The sequence below is a fragment of the Mus pahari genome, chromosome 2, assembly GCF_900095145.1.
Source record: "Mus pahari chromosome 2, PAHARI_EIJ_v1.1, whole genome shotgun sequence".
NCBI lineage: Eukaryota > Metazoa > Chordata > Mammalia > Rodentia > Muridae > Mus > Mus pahari.
The window spans coordinates 27967802-27977062 of NC_034591.1; positions in this window are offsets into that span (position 1 = coordinate 27967802).

Genomic DNA, 9261 nt, shown 5'->3' on the forward strand with positions numbered 1-9261 from the left:
ACTCACTTGGTAGACCAGGCTGGCCTCGAACTCAGAAATCCGCCTGCCTCTGCCTCCCGAGTGCTGGGATTAAAGGCCTGTGCCACCAGGCCCGGCCAAAGACATTGATTTTTATAGCTCTCAATTTTTATACTTTATTCCAAATCCACGAAAGCAACACTAATTTCGTTGTTGACAGACATTCAGGTTTCATTCGGTTTTCTGGGTACTCACTTTAATAAACAGCAACATATTGAATATCTCTGAACTTGAATCTGTTCTGTAAAGTTGGACATCTTAGACTGGCTGTATAGACACTTCCCTTTTTTTCCGTTTGTTTGTTTATTTGTTTGTTCGTTTGAGACAGGGCGTCTCCGTATAATGGCCCTGGATGTTCTGGAACTCTCTCTGTGAAGTTCCCCTCTCTCAGCCTCTGCAGTCCTCACACTCACAGAGATCTGCCTGCCTCTGCCTCCCAAGTGCTGGGATTAAAGGCGTGAAGCATCACTGCTTGGGTACACTTAAAATTTTAATAGTAGTTTAATCTGTATTAGGCAAAACAAAAAACCCCCAGAGGTTTTAGTTTCTTCTAGGAAACAAAGAAGTACCAGGTCCTGTGCTTGTTCATGGGCTTTAAAACGCAAGGTCTTTGTTGACGAGGCTTCAGACTGAATGCTCTTAAAAGAATAATTATGAGCTAAAGAAAAATAGTCACTTAGTCCTGTGATTGGATGGAGTAGTACTACTTCTAGATGGAGTAGTAGCTAAGGCTCATGTCTATTTTATTAATAACTTAATTTTATTGATTTATTCCTTTACTTATGTTTTTCTATTTCTATTGATTGATAGATTGATTGATTTTTTTGGAGACAGGATCTTGCTATGTAGCCCAGGCTGACTTGGAATTCACTATGCAGCCAGGCTAGCCTTCAATTTTCAACACTCCTACCTCAGCCTCTTGGAGAACTCTAAATACGTTATCCACATTAACAGAATTATTCTTTTTCTCCTTCCATTTTAAGTTTTCAATACACTTATGTAACATTTATTTTGAAATAGTGATAAGGCACAGACAAATGTAGAAGAAAATTGATATACTCATAAAATGGCTAACCCTGAAGCAATTATACCACAGCTTAATTTTAATTTACCATGGGCCCAAGAAAAACGTGCTCCTGCAGGGTGAAATTAAATTCTTCAGGAACATCTCTTTGATTTTGCTCAACCAGTGAGGGAAGAGGTCCTATTAGTTTTTGTAGTAGGAGTTGATCTGCTGTGCTGCACAACGCTGGCCTGTCATTCCTGGTGACAGCACCGAGAGGGGCCCTTTGATCTCCAGAAAGTTACAGCAGCAGACAGGAGTCACTACAGATGAGAGAATTTCTAGCCTCTGGGACAGCCGGTGTAGCCCGTAAGGAGAACTAATCCTGGCCCAGGCAAGAGCAGAACCTTCACCAAGCCATTCTCCGCAGAATAAAAAGAATGGAGGGACTAGGAGAACTGTTTCTCATTTCCTAAAAAAAAAAAAAAAAAAAAATCTGCTGTCCTTTCCTTAAGATTCCACATCCCTTCCCAAACTAGAAACACAAACCAAGCCTTTCCTGTTCAGCTTGACTGTGTGTTTCTTTTAATAAAGGAAGTTGGCAAAGGCATTTATTGATAACCACCCGCAAACTTTCGAATCACCCACCATTCTCTGTGGAAGAAGTAGAAGAGACAAGAGATAGAGCCCACGAAGCTGCCTCGTGACTCTGAGGTGTTGGACCGCTGCGTCCTAATCACGTGTCTCACGAAAAGCTGAAGGTACCATGGCTCATTGGCAACAACCCATCATCGCAATGCTCTGCTGTTTAAGATGGAGAAGTGATTATGAATGGAAGTAGACCTGGCAGTTCTAGCGCTGTTGTCAGGGCTGCCCTAGTAATTGTTGCTCCCTGTCTCTACTCCATCTCTTGCCCTCTGCCTGCACCAGAGCACAGCTTTACCCTGCATCCAAAGAGCATAAATTACAGCCACAGGTTTTGTGCTGCTGGGAAAAGAGCCCACTTGCCTGAGCTACATTCTCAGCTTCTGGTAAATCTTTTCTTTTTTCCTGATTAGTATATTTCAACTACCAAGATAAGGCTAAGAAAGAGCCCATAAACTCAGTATACCCACAATGAAAAAAAATATTGAGCCACAGGCTTACTGTGTAGTCAAGGCTAGCCTAGAACCTGTAAGCTCCCAGCTGTGTCTTCCCAAATGCTGAATTATAGGTGTGTACCATCACGCCCAGCCTCTAGGGCGGATTTTTCATTGTCTTTAAATTTATTTTAAATGTAATATACAAGGTATTAGACCCCCGTTACAGCATTTTCCGACAAAGTGTGTTTTAGTATATATTCTGTCTGCCATGCAGTCTCTCAATACCCCGTCTCTCTTTGTGTCCTCGGTCTCAAGTCTGAGACAGTCAGGTACTGACATTAGCTAGACTTGAACTGCATAAGAGGATTAAGGGCCCTAGAAACATTTGCCAAACTTAGAATCTGAAGCTGCACTTGGTCATTGCTTCATCTGAGCTTCAGGACCCCCCAGGTCACCCTTGATACCCTCTGTTAACAGTGAATACATGTGGAGTGGATTTTTATTTTCCTCCAATATACGTAGAGTGTCTTCTTAATTTTTTTTCTTTTCTTCTTCATGATATCTGTGGTCTACTCAATTTGAAAGACTAGACTATACATTTTATCCATCCATCCATCCATCCATCCATCCATCTACCCATCCATCCATCCATCCATCCATCCATCCATCCATCCATCCTTAATATGTGTTTATGTGTGTATACGATGTGTATGTGTACCTGTACTTGTGTGTGAGTGAGGTTGGAGGACAATATTTCCCATTGGTTCCCGCCTTTCATGGTGTTCCAGGCATGCTCTTTTATTGCTGCTTGCTGCTGTACGGGACAGGCTAGTTGCTGCAGTACGTGACAGGCTAGTTGCCCTGTGAATTTCTGGAGAGTCTCTTGTCTCTGCTTCCCATCTCACCACAGGAGCACTAGCATTACAAATGTGCAGTGCCAAGCTGTTGACTTTGATGGGGGTTGGGGGGGAGCACAATTTTTGTATCCATTTGGAAAACACTAAGAGATTTTGGTATTAGAATTGTCTTTGCTTTATGCTGTTGTTGTTGGTTTTTTTTGTTTTGTTTTGTTTTGACACGGTCTTGAGACATCCCTCAGGCTGGCCTGTAACTCACAATCCTTTGGCTTAGTTCGGTCTTGGTCTTCTATGGGCTGGAATCACGGGCAATGAACAATGACTCCTGCCTGGCTAGAATCATTCTTGAATAGAAATTCTAAGGTTTCAAGGATTTGAGGGGGGGAAAAAATCCAGTATGAAGTTAATATATAGCCTGGTCCTTTTACACAGCCCAACACCCTGCTTACCTTTGAGTGGAGAACAGAGACCCTGAGGGAGAATAATAGGAGTCAAAAGGAAGTTGCTGAAGGCTAGGAAAAAGGTTCTGGCCTAGACCCAGTTTTAGAAGCCCAACCAGTGACTGAGTCCGGTCTCACGTAGCCTCACCAGCATGCTATGCACAGGGCTTGGTGCTGAGCAAATGAGTAAAGGGATGAACGAACGTATGTGTGGCACGGTGGGGAGGTGTTCAATGCACGCTGATGCGGACAGCTTCAAAAAACTGACTGTGGACTCACTGATGACGGTGGTTGGGGTGCGTGGGGAGTATTTGTTTTTATAAAAGCAACCCTTGTGGCCTGCACTTCTGGAAACAGTGGCCAATGGCTCTCGTTTCTTACCAAGTGTTCTGTATTTGGAAAGGGTCAGTCCTCCAAGGCTCTCTTCCTGCTCCTTGGTCCAGTGTCAGCCATCTTTTCCTCACTGCCATGGTATGGAATGTAGCCAGTGAGCTCAGGATTTGTCCAGTAGACGGCGCTGTTGTACTCTAGCCTTGCCCACCTGGTTAGAAGGTCTAAGGTTTTCCTAAGGACTTCAGACATTTGGCTGAGAGGTTGTTTTTGCTTTTGTTTTTGTTTTTTGTTTTTTTGTTTTGGCAATTGGGCTCACTTCTCATGTCTTTTCATAGCAGCATAGTACAAAAAAAAAAAAAAAGAAGAAGAAGAAAATACAAAGCAACATTCACATTTTCCGGTTCTAGAACCCAAACAACCTTTGGATGAGATCCTGGCACCTTTGGCTGAATGAAGCCGCCGGGGTGTGTGTGTGTGTGTGTGTGTGGTCACTTATCTCCAACTTGTAACTGGTTGGGGGGGGAGGGGGCGGCCCAAAGTCACACACTTGGTGGGAGGCCTGGGCCGCACAGGTTGGGGCTTTTCCTAGTGATCAGAGCAACACTGGAACCATTGTGGAGTAAGGTGTAGGGGGCTCCTGCAGGATGGCTCAGGCACAGCTGTCCCCAGATGCCCACTACCAAAGAGTCTACAGGGCAGCACCGGCTTTGACCTCAGAGGGACTAAGGAAGATGCCACTCTGGCCTGGGGTCAGACTGCGCGTGGGGACAGGGAAAAGGAAGGTAGACTTTGGCAGAGTGAAGAGAGGAAACAAGGGCACCTAGGGAAGGCCACTGCCAGGCAGCAGTTTAGGAAGCTCCCGATGACAGCTACCTGGGAGGTCTTTTTCATAAAACTTATGAAAGTAAAGTGCAGCTGGAAACTACAGAAAATGCAGACCACTGCGGGAAGAGCCTCATCTTCAGTTGAGCGGTGACCAGGTTGGATTAGGGATAGGAATGTGCCAGTGTGAGCCTCAGATTTTCCCGGCTTCCAGTTCTGACCGATTATAGAATGTCATGCTACTACTGGGTCTTCATTACCACTAAAACAAGACATTATCCCTGTCCTCCTTCTCTCACTGGGTTGCTGTGACAGTCACACAGCACTGGGAAAGTTTGTCAGCTGCAAAGTTCCAAAAAGGATGTGAAGCCCTGCACTTGCTAGCGATAGGGTTTCTCTCTCTCTCCTCGTCCAAGCGCTTCCACGCCAACGCACAGAACTCAGAAACGTTACATACAGTACGCACTAAAACAAACAGACAGACAAATCAACAGTGAAACCAATGACACGCGCTTGTCATCACTGACAAACGTCTCAGCAGAGTGATTTTAGGTTGCGGTGAATAACCACAGTTCACATTCCCCCGTCTTCTCTTCTTCCTATACATAGTGGAAAGCCCTTCCCTCAGAAGCTTCAATGTTAAGCTTTTCCATGGCTGTTGCTTTTGAGTTGATTCATAAATCAGAGCCAACCCAGAAAAAAGAAGACTGGTTTGTGACCTCAGGAGTTTGAGGAAGCAAGCCTCCTCTGGGATATAATTACACCAGAGATAGAACAAGATAAAAACGAAGTGTTTGTAATACCCCTGAGGGCCAGTATGGGGATGTTGTGGTGCATGTCAGACTGATTATATATAAATGAGAGAGAAAGGAGTTTTTAAAAATTAACTGTAATATGAGGTAAGGCTTTGAGGAATAAAAGGAAATTCCCTTCACTGACAGAAATATCCTAAGAACAGAGCAAGAAAACAGAAAACAAGTGGCCCTCCAAGTCCTTCAGAACCCAACCAGCTACCTTTAAGTTCGTCTGGAAACAAACACACACACACACACACACACACACACACACACACACAACTAACACACACACACAACTAACACACATACACACACACAACTAACACACACACACAACTAACACACACACAACTAACACACACACACACACACACACACACAACTAAAGTCAACCTAGGATTCTTGCTTTGCTAATACTTTTCCTGCGTCCACCCTACCACTAGGAATACAGTTAGAGAAGGGGGCTGCTGAAGCAAATCCAAAGGAAAGGGCCAATGAATCAGAGTCCAGGACCAGAGGGCACAGGGTAGAGAGTGTCTGTCTGGATTGTTTTGGGCCCCCTCCCCCTTAGGGCCAGCTGCAGCTGTCTCCGGCAGCTCTGTTTTGCTGATCTGTTTTACGCGCCATACAAAAGAAATGACCACAAAAATCGGGGCTCAGGGAATTCTGACATGAAAACTCGAGGCTCTATTAAGCAAATAAACAAAGAGATGAGCATCCAAGTTTGGCTGGCGTTTCAAATGTCTGTGGTTAGGGGAAGAGTTAGGTACAGGAGCACTCAGTAGCACGGTGGGTGAGGTAGTTGGCAGTCATTTAAATGAGCAGAGATTATCTGCCACACCATGAACGAGTGTTCCAAAGGTATGTTGTCAGAAGGCCACCTTGGAAATAGAGGCAGAAAGGACGTGTGGGTCATGGTCATGTCTTGTAGATATATCTTCATAAACACTCACTTTGGTTTTGTTTTTTTTCCTAGTTAAAAATATAGTTGTTCTGGACTCCACTTTGAGCTCCAGATGAAAAGGATGGATAAATAAATAAATAAATAAATAAATAAATAAATAAATAAATAATAACCCCTACCCCCCTCCAAATAACCAGATCCTCTTTAATGCTGTAATGTTCAATTTCAGTTCGAGTTACTTTCATCCTCCCTCTTCCCTCCCTCCCTCCCTCCCTCCCTCCCTTCTGCCTTCCTTCCTTTTGCTCTTTTATGTCCTGGAAGCTCTTGTCTCATGCTCTTCAGTGTTTTTCTTTGGAGGAAGTCCCAGGAGCTTCTGCTTCTTAAGTGCATTATTGTTTGTACTGTATTTAATGTACTTCCCTCAAATAAAGCCTGTAATAAGATCTTGAAAGGTATAGACATAAGCGGTGGGGCAAGACAGCCTATGATATCCTTTCATTTACATTTGTCTCATACAATCAGTTTACGTTTAGAATGCACTGTTCAGAGCTAACACTCTAAATAAAAGACACAAAGAAACTGGTGGGAGAGGCTTTTGATATGACGCCCTCATCATGATCCAGAGCAACCTTTAGGCAGGGTCTAGCCTGATGTCACACTGGACTTTAGGCAGGGTCTAGCCTGATGTCACACTGGACTGGCCCTCATCATGATCCAGAACAACCTTTAGGCAGGGTCTAGCCTGATGTCACGCTGGACTTTAGGCAGGGTCTAGCCTGATGTCACACTGGACTGGCTCTCATTATGATCCAGAGCAACCCTTAGGCAGGGTCTAGCTTCATGTCACACTGGACTGGTCTTCATTATGATCCAGAGCAACCTTTAGGCAGGGTCTAGCCTGATGTCACACTGGACTGGCCCTCATTATGATCCAGAGCAACCCTTAGGCAGGGTCTAGCCTGATGTCACACTGGACTGGCCCTCATCATGATCCAGGGCAACCTTTAGGCAGGGTCTAGTCTGATGTCACACTGGTCTTTAGACAGGGTCTAGCCTGATGTCACACTGAGGGTTCCTCACTCAGCTTCGCCCCTGCAGCTGTGGAAGTCTTAGCTCTACAAATAGACACCAAGACTCCAAGAAACATAGTCTCTGGTAGAGCAGATGAAAGGGTGGATTTGAACCCTAATCTTCTCATTTCAAACTGAGGACTTTTCTAGTCTAACTTATTTTAGTAAATTGAATCCAATTAATTTATCTTTTTAAAAACAAAACAAAACAACCTTATTTTAACTCAGGCTTAGACATGTGTCAGTGTGATTGGAATATATTTGTCTTTTTTTAAAAAAAATGACTTTATACTTGTTTATTCTTTCAAATACTGTATTATAATATGGTATAAAATATTCACATCTTTTAAACAAATAAATATGAGATAAAAAGAATGCAAACAAAATAAAAACAGAAAATTAAAAAAGCAAAGCTACCCTTCTGCAGGAGATGGGAGCTAACACAGAGACCGCCTGCCGGTCAAGATGCTGAGAGTGGACCACTCCATCAGGATGCAATGTCTCCATGAGATCCCTCCCGTCAGGGCTCAGGATGCTCTGCTGAAAAGGAGGCAGAAGGAATCTAGGAGCCAGAGGGCACGAAGAGCAGCAAGGATACATGGCCTTCTGGACACAACAGGACGGGCACACGTATGAGCTCACAGAGACTGTGGCGGCATCACACAGAGGGCCTGCATTGGTCTCAGCAAGACAGGGTCTGAGAGCTGAGATGGGGAAGTGGATACGACTCTCATCCCTAATCCAGAAGCTAGCGCCAACAGTCCACACTGCTCACAAAGGAAAACTAGCTTTTTCCAAAGCAGTCTCCCCGGGAACGGAAACCGCACTGAATGGCAGGCCCCGTGCCCAGCAGCAGACGACCACACCAAACAAACTCAATGGTATTTTGGGAATTTTTTATTTATTTATTTTTTGTCTCACACTGCATTGTTTGAACATTATTATTTTTTAACCTTACTGGTCTTGTGCTTATAATATTATGGTTTCCAATTTTGTATTTTATGGTGTGTATGTGTGCACTTCTGATGACTTTTCTTTTTATTTTTCCTTGTGTTTGTTTTGTTTTATTCTGGTTTGCTTTTATTTGTCTGCTTCTTTGGAGAGAGAGAGAGAGAGAGAGAGAGAGAGAGAGAGAGAGAGAGAGAGAGAGAGTGCATAGAACTGGATGAATAGGGATGATCCGGGAAGAGATGAGATAGGGGAGACGGAGATCAAAATATATTATATGAAAAAAAATTCTTTTTTTTTTTTTTTTTTTGGTTTTTCGAGACAGGGGAAAAAATTCATTTTTAATTAAACTAAACCAATAAGACGAGGACATTACCACAAAGGATTCGATACATGAATTTTATTTAAAGAAAATGATTTTATTTCTAATAATCAGCTTATGCTTGGGCAAATCTGACCCATAAGAGGCACACCAGTTTCAACCTGACTACTCTAAGTCTCGGTGTGATCCTTTACCTCTACCAGATGTCAGACAACTCTGGGCTGACAAATTTATGGGTTTGCCTAAGTAGGAGAGCGCCACTTCCATGAGAGCCAGACATGGTCCTTCTCTTTTGATGATGGTCCCTTGGAGCCAGAGTGATTGACACATCACTTAGAGAGGTCCAGTGCTCCAGATAGATCTGAGAGCGGGAGGAGAGCTTACAATTTAGTAAAAGAATGGCCTGAAGTATGACTTTCTCTTTAATCTAGATTACTTTAAAATTCTAGGAGAGATGCCTGGATCCTTTACTGCAGAGCTCTAAGTCTGGGCAGGTGACACTGTACTAAGTTTTGACCTAATTTATAGGTGAAAATAAGGAAAGATAATTTCACAATCTGATGCTTCCTCTGCCTTCTCTTCTCTTCTCTTCTCTTCTCTTCTCTTCTCTTCTCTTCTCTTCTCTTCTCTTCTCTTCTCTTCTCTCCTCTCCTCTCCTCTCCTCT